This window comes from Dermacentor silvarum, chromosome 7 (assembly GCF_013339745.2).
Source record: "Dermacentor silvarum isolate Dsil-2018 chromosome 7, BIME_Dsil_1.4, whole genome shotgun sequence".
Classification (NCBI taxonomy): Eukaryota; Metazoa; Arthropoda; class Arachnida; order Ixodida; family Ixodidae; genus Dermacentor; species Dermacentor silvarum.
The window spans coordinates 123,539,562-123,546,729 of NC_051160.1; the positions used below are offsets into that span (position 1 = coordinate 123,539,562).

Here is a 7,168-nt window from a genome sequence, read left to right on the forward strand (position 1 = left end):
CCGACGGCCCAGGAGTCGCCGAGCTCTTTTGCTGGATGGGTGGAGTAGTTTTACCTACTGCCACCATGGGGGCAGGCGCCACACCCGCAGGCTCGCTGCTCACGGGCCGGGGAAGTGGCGGAGGCCGATGCAGCGCTGCCCCCTGACGCGCCGCCTCGGCGTAAGCGGTACTGTGGAAAACTGAGCACCTTTTTCTGGCTTCTTTGAATGATATATTTTCTTTGATTTTCAAGGTAATTATTTCTTTCTCTTTTTTCCACGTTTCACAAGATCGGGAATATGCCGGATGGTCGCCTTCGCAGTTCACACAGTGGGGTGTACCAGAGCAGTTATCGGAGGGGTGACCTTTGTCACCACATTTTGCGCAGGTCAGTTGACCTCGGCAGCTTTGCGAGCCGTGGCCGTACTTCTGGCATTTGAAACAACGTCGAGGATTGGGAATGTAGGGCCTGACGCGGGTTTTAGTATAACCTGTTTCGAGCGTCTCCGGGAGAACACTAGAAGAAAATGTGATTATCAAATGTTTTGTTGGTATTTCGTTGTTGTCTCGTCGGATTTTTATTCTTTTTACTTCAATGACATTTTGATATTGCCAGCCCTCCAGTAGTTCTGCTTTGGTTAGTTCTATCAAGTCCGAATCGGAGATCACGCCTCGGACTGTGTTCAGAGAGCGATGTGGGGACACTGTTACTGGGATGTCAGCAAAGGCTGTGAGTTTTGCAAGCTTTTCATGCTGCAGCTTGTCACGAACCTCAAGGAGGAGATCGCCGCTTGCCATCTTGGTAGCTTTATAGCCTGGTCCAATGGTGTCTGTTAGGGATTTCGAGACAAGGAAAGGTGAAATAACTCTCACTGGTTTTTCAGGTTCATCACTGTGGATCACATGGTAGCGTGGAAAAGATTCTTTGTGATGAACGAAAAAGTTCAAGAAGCCTTCGGTGCGTACGCGCTTTGCAGCGGTACGATCAGGAAGCAAAGGGAAAGATGCTCTATGCATGCTTGATGAAGTTGCTTCGGCAGCAATGGCAGCCACCCACCATGGAGCCCAACAAGGGGACGCTACAAGTTTGACAGAGCAATGACTTGCACACGCCAGCCGTGCATCGCTGCTATAACCCAATGCGCCATACTCAAGGTTGGATATATAGCACCAGGTTAACCCAAGCCGCCTAGAAGAGACAGAAAAATTTGGAAGCGAGGAGATGACAGGACAGATAAGGAAAGTTGATAGGAAAGCAACAGATTGAAGAGAGGGACAGGAAAAGGCGACCACCGATTTCCCCCGGGCGGGTCAGTCCGGGGGTGCCGTCTACGTGAAGCCGAGGCCAAAGGGGTGTGTTGCCTCCGCCGAGGGGCCATAAAGGTCCAAGCACTCGGCATTGGCTCAACCCCCAGGATCCTCTTTTCCCCGGACACGGCGAAGCCACGCACGGCTAGACGCGGGAGGGGCCAACCCCCATGTGCTCGGGTCCGTGGTGTCGCAACACACCAAACGCCTGCTTACGCAGACGCCCCTGCGGGCAACCAATTAAGTTTTTAGCTAATTACCTTATGACCCATGTTGCAATTTGCAAATTCTAGCCGTGGAGTGCGGATCCACTTTGAACTAAATCTCACGCTGACACCAGTGTCGAAATATTAATTCTCTAACTTTGCGGAGAAATACATTGACGTGCCAGTCACTTTCTCAACAACGTTTTATGCATCAAAGCACAAAAGTATGAAAAGAACAAATTATGGGATTTGACGTGCCAAAACTACGATCTGATTATGAGGCACACCGTAGTGGAGGATTCTGGAATAATTTAGACCACCTGAGGTTCTTTAACGTCCACCTCAATCTAAGTATACAGGTGTTATAGCATTTCGCCCCATCGAAATGCAGCCGCTGTGGCCGTGATTTGATCCGGCGACCTCATGCTTAGCAGTCCAACACCATAGCTACTAAGCAACCACGGCGGGTAAGCGCAAAAGTAACTGGAACGCCAACGCATTTCTCCGCCAATGTTCGGGAATTAAAATCTCCAAACTGGTGCCATCCTGAGAATTAGTTCCTAGTGCATCCGCCTTGCGAATTCCACGGCTAGAATTTGTAAATTCCAACACGGGTCATAAGTTCATATGTTAAAAACCTAATTAGTGATTTTTTTGAATTAGTCGATTATGCATTTCAATTTTGTGTGCAAGTAATGTCCACCTCTTCGAGTAGACCAGCTCATGAACTGGAATTGTGCTATCTGCCACAGGCAACCTTTAAAAATTTTTTGAAAGTGTTTGCGGTAACACCCCGTATTTATGGCCTCTGCATGCAAGAGGCGATGTTTCTATCCCTAATGCGTAAATGTTGTAAATAATTAGAAGAGCTTTTTTATCTTTTATTTTGTCACCAGTCGTTAGCATTGCCTACTGGAAAGAGAATCAATATTGAGATACATACCACTCACGTGCTTTTCACACGCCGTTGATAGAAGACTCTGCCGAAGGGGTCACTGAAGTCTGCAGGGTTTTTTTTTCAGGGTCAAAAAAGCACGCAATGTAATTTGAAGTGAGGTGCACATACATCAACACATTCATTCTCTAGGTATAGGCTATCCATTTAGTTGGCTACCTCCTTCTCCTTAAAAAATATAATAAACTTTGTCCTTTGTATATATTTAAATACATTGTCTGTGCGTGGCTCAGCGGAAATTTAAAAAAATGTTTAAGCGAAGAAACACGGATTAGGTAGCCGCTATTTTGCCGAAATAACGCGAAAGTGTCAATTAAAAGCCGTGCACGTCCGTGCCAACAATAGTGCCGTAAGCTTGTAGCAACAAAAGTGAAAATATGGAGGCAACGCTAGACAATAATCAAATTATGTGGGTAATGACGTGGGTAAATTATGTGGGTAATTATGTGGGTAATTATGTGGGTAATTCCGGTAATGACATTTTAGGGGTGCGGGTAGGCTACGGGTCTCCGGGCCCCCCCCCCCCCCTGGTAGTCGGCGCCTATGGACGTGGCTGTATTGATTTGAGCGCCATCGGCCTACCTAGCACATAACATCGATGGTAACTGGAACTATAGGCACGCGTTCCTTACTACGCGCCTCAGAATAACTACTAATCTCTACCACGTAGTCCATCAGTGTTTCCGTACAGTTTTCACAACGGCTTATATACGGATGTGAAATATTGCACGACGACCTTCGTGTGTTTCAATCCATCGAAGCTTTTTCGTAAACATCGGCGCGGCGTATACTTTGTCAGTGTTGCTCTACAGTTGTCACAATGATTTACGACTATTAAGGTGCATTGCGACGTTCAGTGTTCTTACTTTCACATACAAAGTACAAACAGTTGAATCCATAAACTGTTTCCGTTCCCGCGAATCTCCTCGTGTGTGCGGTATGCTCAGCGACACTAACAAACAGTATAATGCTTTGTCATGAAGTCATGCGAGAAGACATCTCAATTCCGAACGTATTCCCCTGCAACCATCAGAATTTATTATGCTACCGTCGCAACAAAACGCAACCAACTCACCTCGGACACGGCTTCCTCGCCGCGCCAGCCACACATTCTGTCGATTCTGTGCTACCAGCTCGGCTAGGGACGAACGGACTTTCTACCCGGTAGTACCGAGGCGAAGACAAATCTCAAGGACGGAAAGTCCCCACCTTTGTCTCTCGCAACCCCTGCTCCTCAAGCATATGCAGAAACGGTTAAATGCATTGTTGATGTGCTCGTTTAGCCAGCTGCGGAAGAGACGATTACGCGAGCAGTGGTACGAGCGTGTTCGCTCGATTACGAGGGGCGTCGACGCTCACCGCAGGAACGGGCTCCCCAACACTAAAATCCCGACCAACTGGAGGCTAACAGCTTCGTTGTAAAATTACTTTATTTGCAGTAACTTAAAAAAACGTAAACGATATAACTAACGACAAAAAACGACGCTGCTGGGATGGGTCAGCATTCTCGCTTTTACTCCGGCGGTGCCATTTGTTTGGCCTATTCTCTGATGCGGCGCTCGTATTCTTGGGCATCTTGGGTGTAGATGGTGGATGCCTCGGACTATGCAGGGTCATTTACTTTGGGCTCGTTGAGCAGTGTCTTGGATTCCCAACAATATTTGCTTGATGGTGGTAGCCCCTCCAGCCCCTATCCACGTCTAGCAGCGGCGGGCACGGCGGACCCGGGGTTAGCGCGTTGGGGTGGAGCACGGGGGGCTTGGACGTGCAGGTTGGAGTCGTGCAGGCGTTCTCGTCTTTGAGGGCCGTCTGCATCTTCTGTGGGCCTGCTTCCCAGGGTGTCCCCTGTTTTTCTGGTGTGGCGCGCTGCCAGTTGAGGTTTCGCGTGCCGTCCGGGTTCTTTGGCGGATGAGCGGAGAGCCCAAGCGGGTGGTCTTTTCGCCGGGTTTTCTGCTCTTCCGAGGGCTGAGATATTGCAATGCCAGACATGTCATGAAAATATATAGGCCCCCGCAGGGGCGTCTGCGTAAGCAAGCGTTTGGTGCGTTGCGACACGAGGGCTGGACCCTCCCGCGTGTAGCTGTGCGCGGCTTACCGTGCCTGGGGAAAGGGGGATTCTGGTGGTTGAGCCCATTCCGGGTGCTCGGACCTTTAAGGCACCCCGGCGGAGGCAACACACCTCTTTATCCTCCCCTTCACGTAGACGGCACCCCCGGACTGATCCACCCGGGGGAAATAGGTAGTTGCCTTTTCCTGTCTCTCTCTCTCCCCCAACCTTCGTCTTTCTCTCTCACTTTCCATCTCTCCTGTTTTCTCTTCCACTTCGTTTTACTTCCAATTTTCCAGGCAGCAAGGGGTAACCTGGTGTAGTTTATCCATCCTTGGGTCTATTAGGTTATAGTTATGTACAGCTGGCGTCTGCGTCTCCAGGTCTCGTAGCGTCCCCTTGTTGGGCTCGGTGGTGGACGGTCGACGCTGCTGCCGAACATACGCATCTTTCATGGCAGCGCAAACCTCTGTTGTCTATGATCGCCCTCTGAAAAGAGGCTGCACTGAAGCAACGTTTCAGTACCCCTTTCGGAGCAATGCCCCACCATTCCCCAAGTACCATAGCAAAAACAACACACCCGTAAGAAAGTTTTCTTCATTCCTGGTGGCCAAGTGCCTGAAACACAAAATAAGACCGACATACAAAGCGTCAAAAAAGTATAGCGGGAACCTCCTCCTAGAACTAAATGACAAAGATCAAGTGCAAAAGCTGTCGGTACTTACCAGTACTGGCGATGCGACAGTAACAATTTCAGCCCACAGAACACTAAATAAAAGCGGGGCCGTGATATCCGAGGACTTCCTTGGCTTGAGCGATGAGGAACTGCTGGAGGGTTTCCTGAAACAAAACGTGACTAAAGTACAAAGAATTGTCATCCGCAGAAGTGATCAAGAAATTCCGACAAAACATGTTATACTCACCTTTGCAACAAGCGAAATGCCTACCTCTCTGATTGCAGGGTACGTAAAAGTGAATGTGAGACCATTTATCCGCAACCCCAGACGATGTTTCAAGTGTAAAAGGTTTGGACATGCTTCACAAGCATGCCGAGCACAAAGAACCTGTGCTAAATGCAGTTCCAATGATCACCAATCTGACAACTGCACTTCTCTACGCTGCGTTAGGTGCAAAGGGGACCATCCAGCCTATTCGCGGTCTTGCCTTTGCTGGAAAAAAGAAAAGCAAGTAATTGCACTAACTGTTAAAGAAAAAATCTCGTTCTATGAAGCAAGAAAGAGATTGTCTTACCTTTCAAGAAGTTATGCCGATGTGACGCAGGTGTGGGCAGCGTCAGAGAGGCCTCGGGAGTCCTGCGAGCCCACGCACAGTGGTCCCGCAGTGACCCCTTCCGCCCCCGTGGTGGATGCAGCCAGTGCTCCTCCGTCCTCCTCGAAGGGCCCGCGGACACCAGTCCCGCTGGGCCATAAAATCAATCGAACCCCAAGGTCCGAGACACGTGTCCCGGTGCCCAACTCTCGGTCCTCCAGCGCCTCAGGGAGAGCGATGGAGGTCTACGCAAAAACTCCGGTGTCGTCGACGCCAAAGGAGAAGCGCTCGCTCGAGTGGGCAAACAGGGACAAAGTTCCAATAACTACGCTTATTAAGAAAGCGATAACCTAGATTATCACTCATTTGTATTAATTAGCCTTCTTTATATCTATGTCACCTAACATCTTATATCTTATTCAATCGTAATGCAATTTTTTACCTTTCAGTTTTAAAATGGATTTTATTCACTGGAATTGTAGAAGACACTTAGGCAACTTAAGTGACATAAGATATTTACTGAATAACTTCTCCCCTGTGGCTTTGTGCCTACAGTAAACAAACTTATGTGACAAAACCACAAATATCTTAAAAAGTTGCACAGTTGCACGGCGCGACCGTACTCAGACTAACCGGCTTTCGGGTGGTGTGGTGGTTGTTGTGAAACACGGTAGTCCAGCCAGAGTAGTGACCGTTAATAGCCACACAAAAGCCACTGCTGTCACCATTTTAGCTCATAAAACCATCACCATTTGTTTCCTCCACATTCCTCGACACACGCATTTAACTGTAAGATATTTTCCCGCAGGGGCGTCTGCGTCAGCAGGCGTTTGGTGTGTTGCGACACCACGGACCCGAGCACATCAGGGTTGGCCCCTCCCGCGTTTAACCGTACGTGGCTTAGCCGTGTCCGGGGAAAAGGGGATCCTGGGGGTTGAGCCGATGCCGAGTGCTTGGACCTTTACGGCCCCTCGGCGGAGGCAACACACCTCTTTGGCCTCGGCTTCACGTAGACGGCACCCCCGGACTGACCCACCCGGGGGAAATCGGTAGTTGCCTTTTCCTGTCTCCCTCTCCAATCTTCGTCTTTCCCTCTCACTTTCAATCTTTCCTGTCTTCTTCTCCCTTCCATTTACTTCCAACATTCCTGGCAGCAAGGGTTAACCTTGTGTGTCATAGCCGCCCTTGCTTATACGTATTTGGTTATAGCGGGAACGTACAGCTGGCGTTTGGGGGGCTTGTGTTTAACAGGTCCTACAGCGTCCCCTCGTTGGGCTCCATGGTGGGTGGCTGGCGTTCCTGCCGAAAGATCGTTATTTTTCATGGCATTTTCTTTCCCCGCGTTACCCGATCGCCCCCTCAAGCGTGGGTGCTCCGAAGACGTCTTCAAATTTTTTGGCCGT

The 7,168-nt window shown here is 49.4% G+C and overlaps 1 pseudogene; it reads right to left on the reverse strand.

The window, feature by feature from the left end:
- Positions 1–3,962: 3,962 nt before the first annotated feature.
- LOC119459719 (SUMO-conjugating enzyme UBC9-like) lies at positions 3,963–4,438 on the reverse strand (annotated as a pseudogene).
- Positions 4,439–7,168: the final 2,730 nt, after the last annotated feature.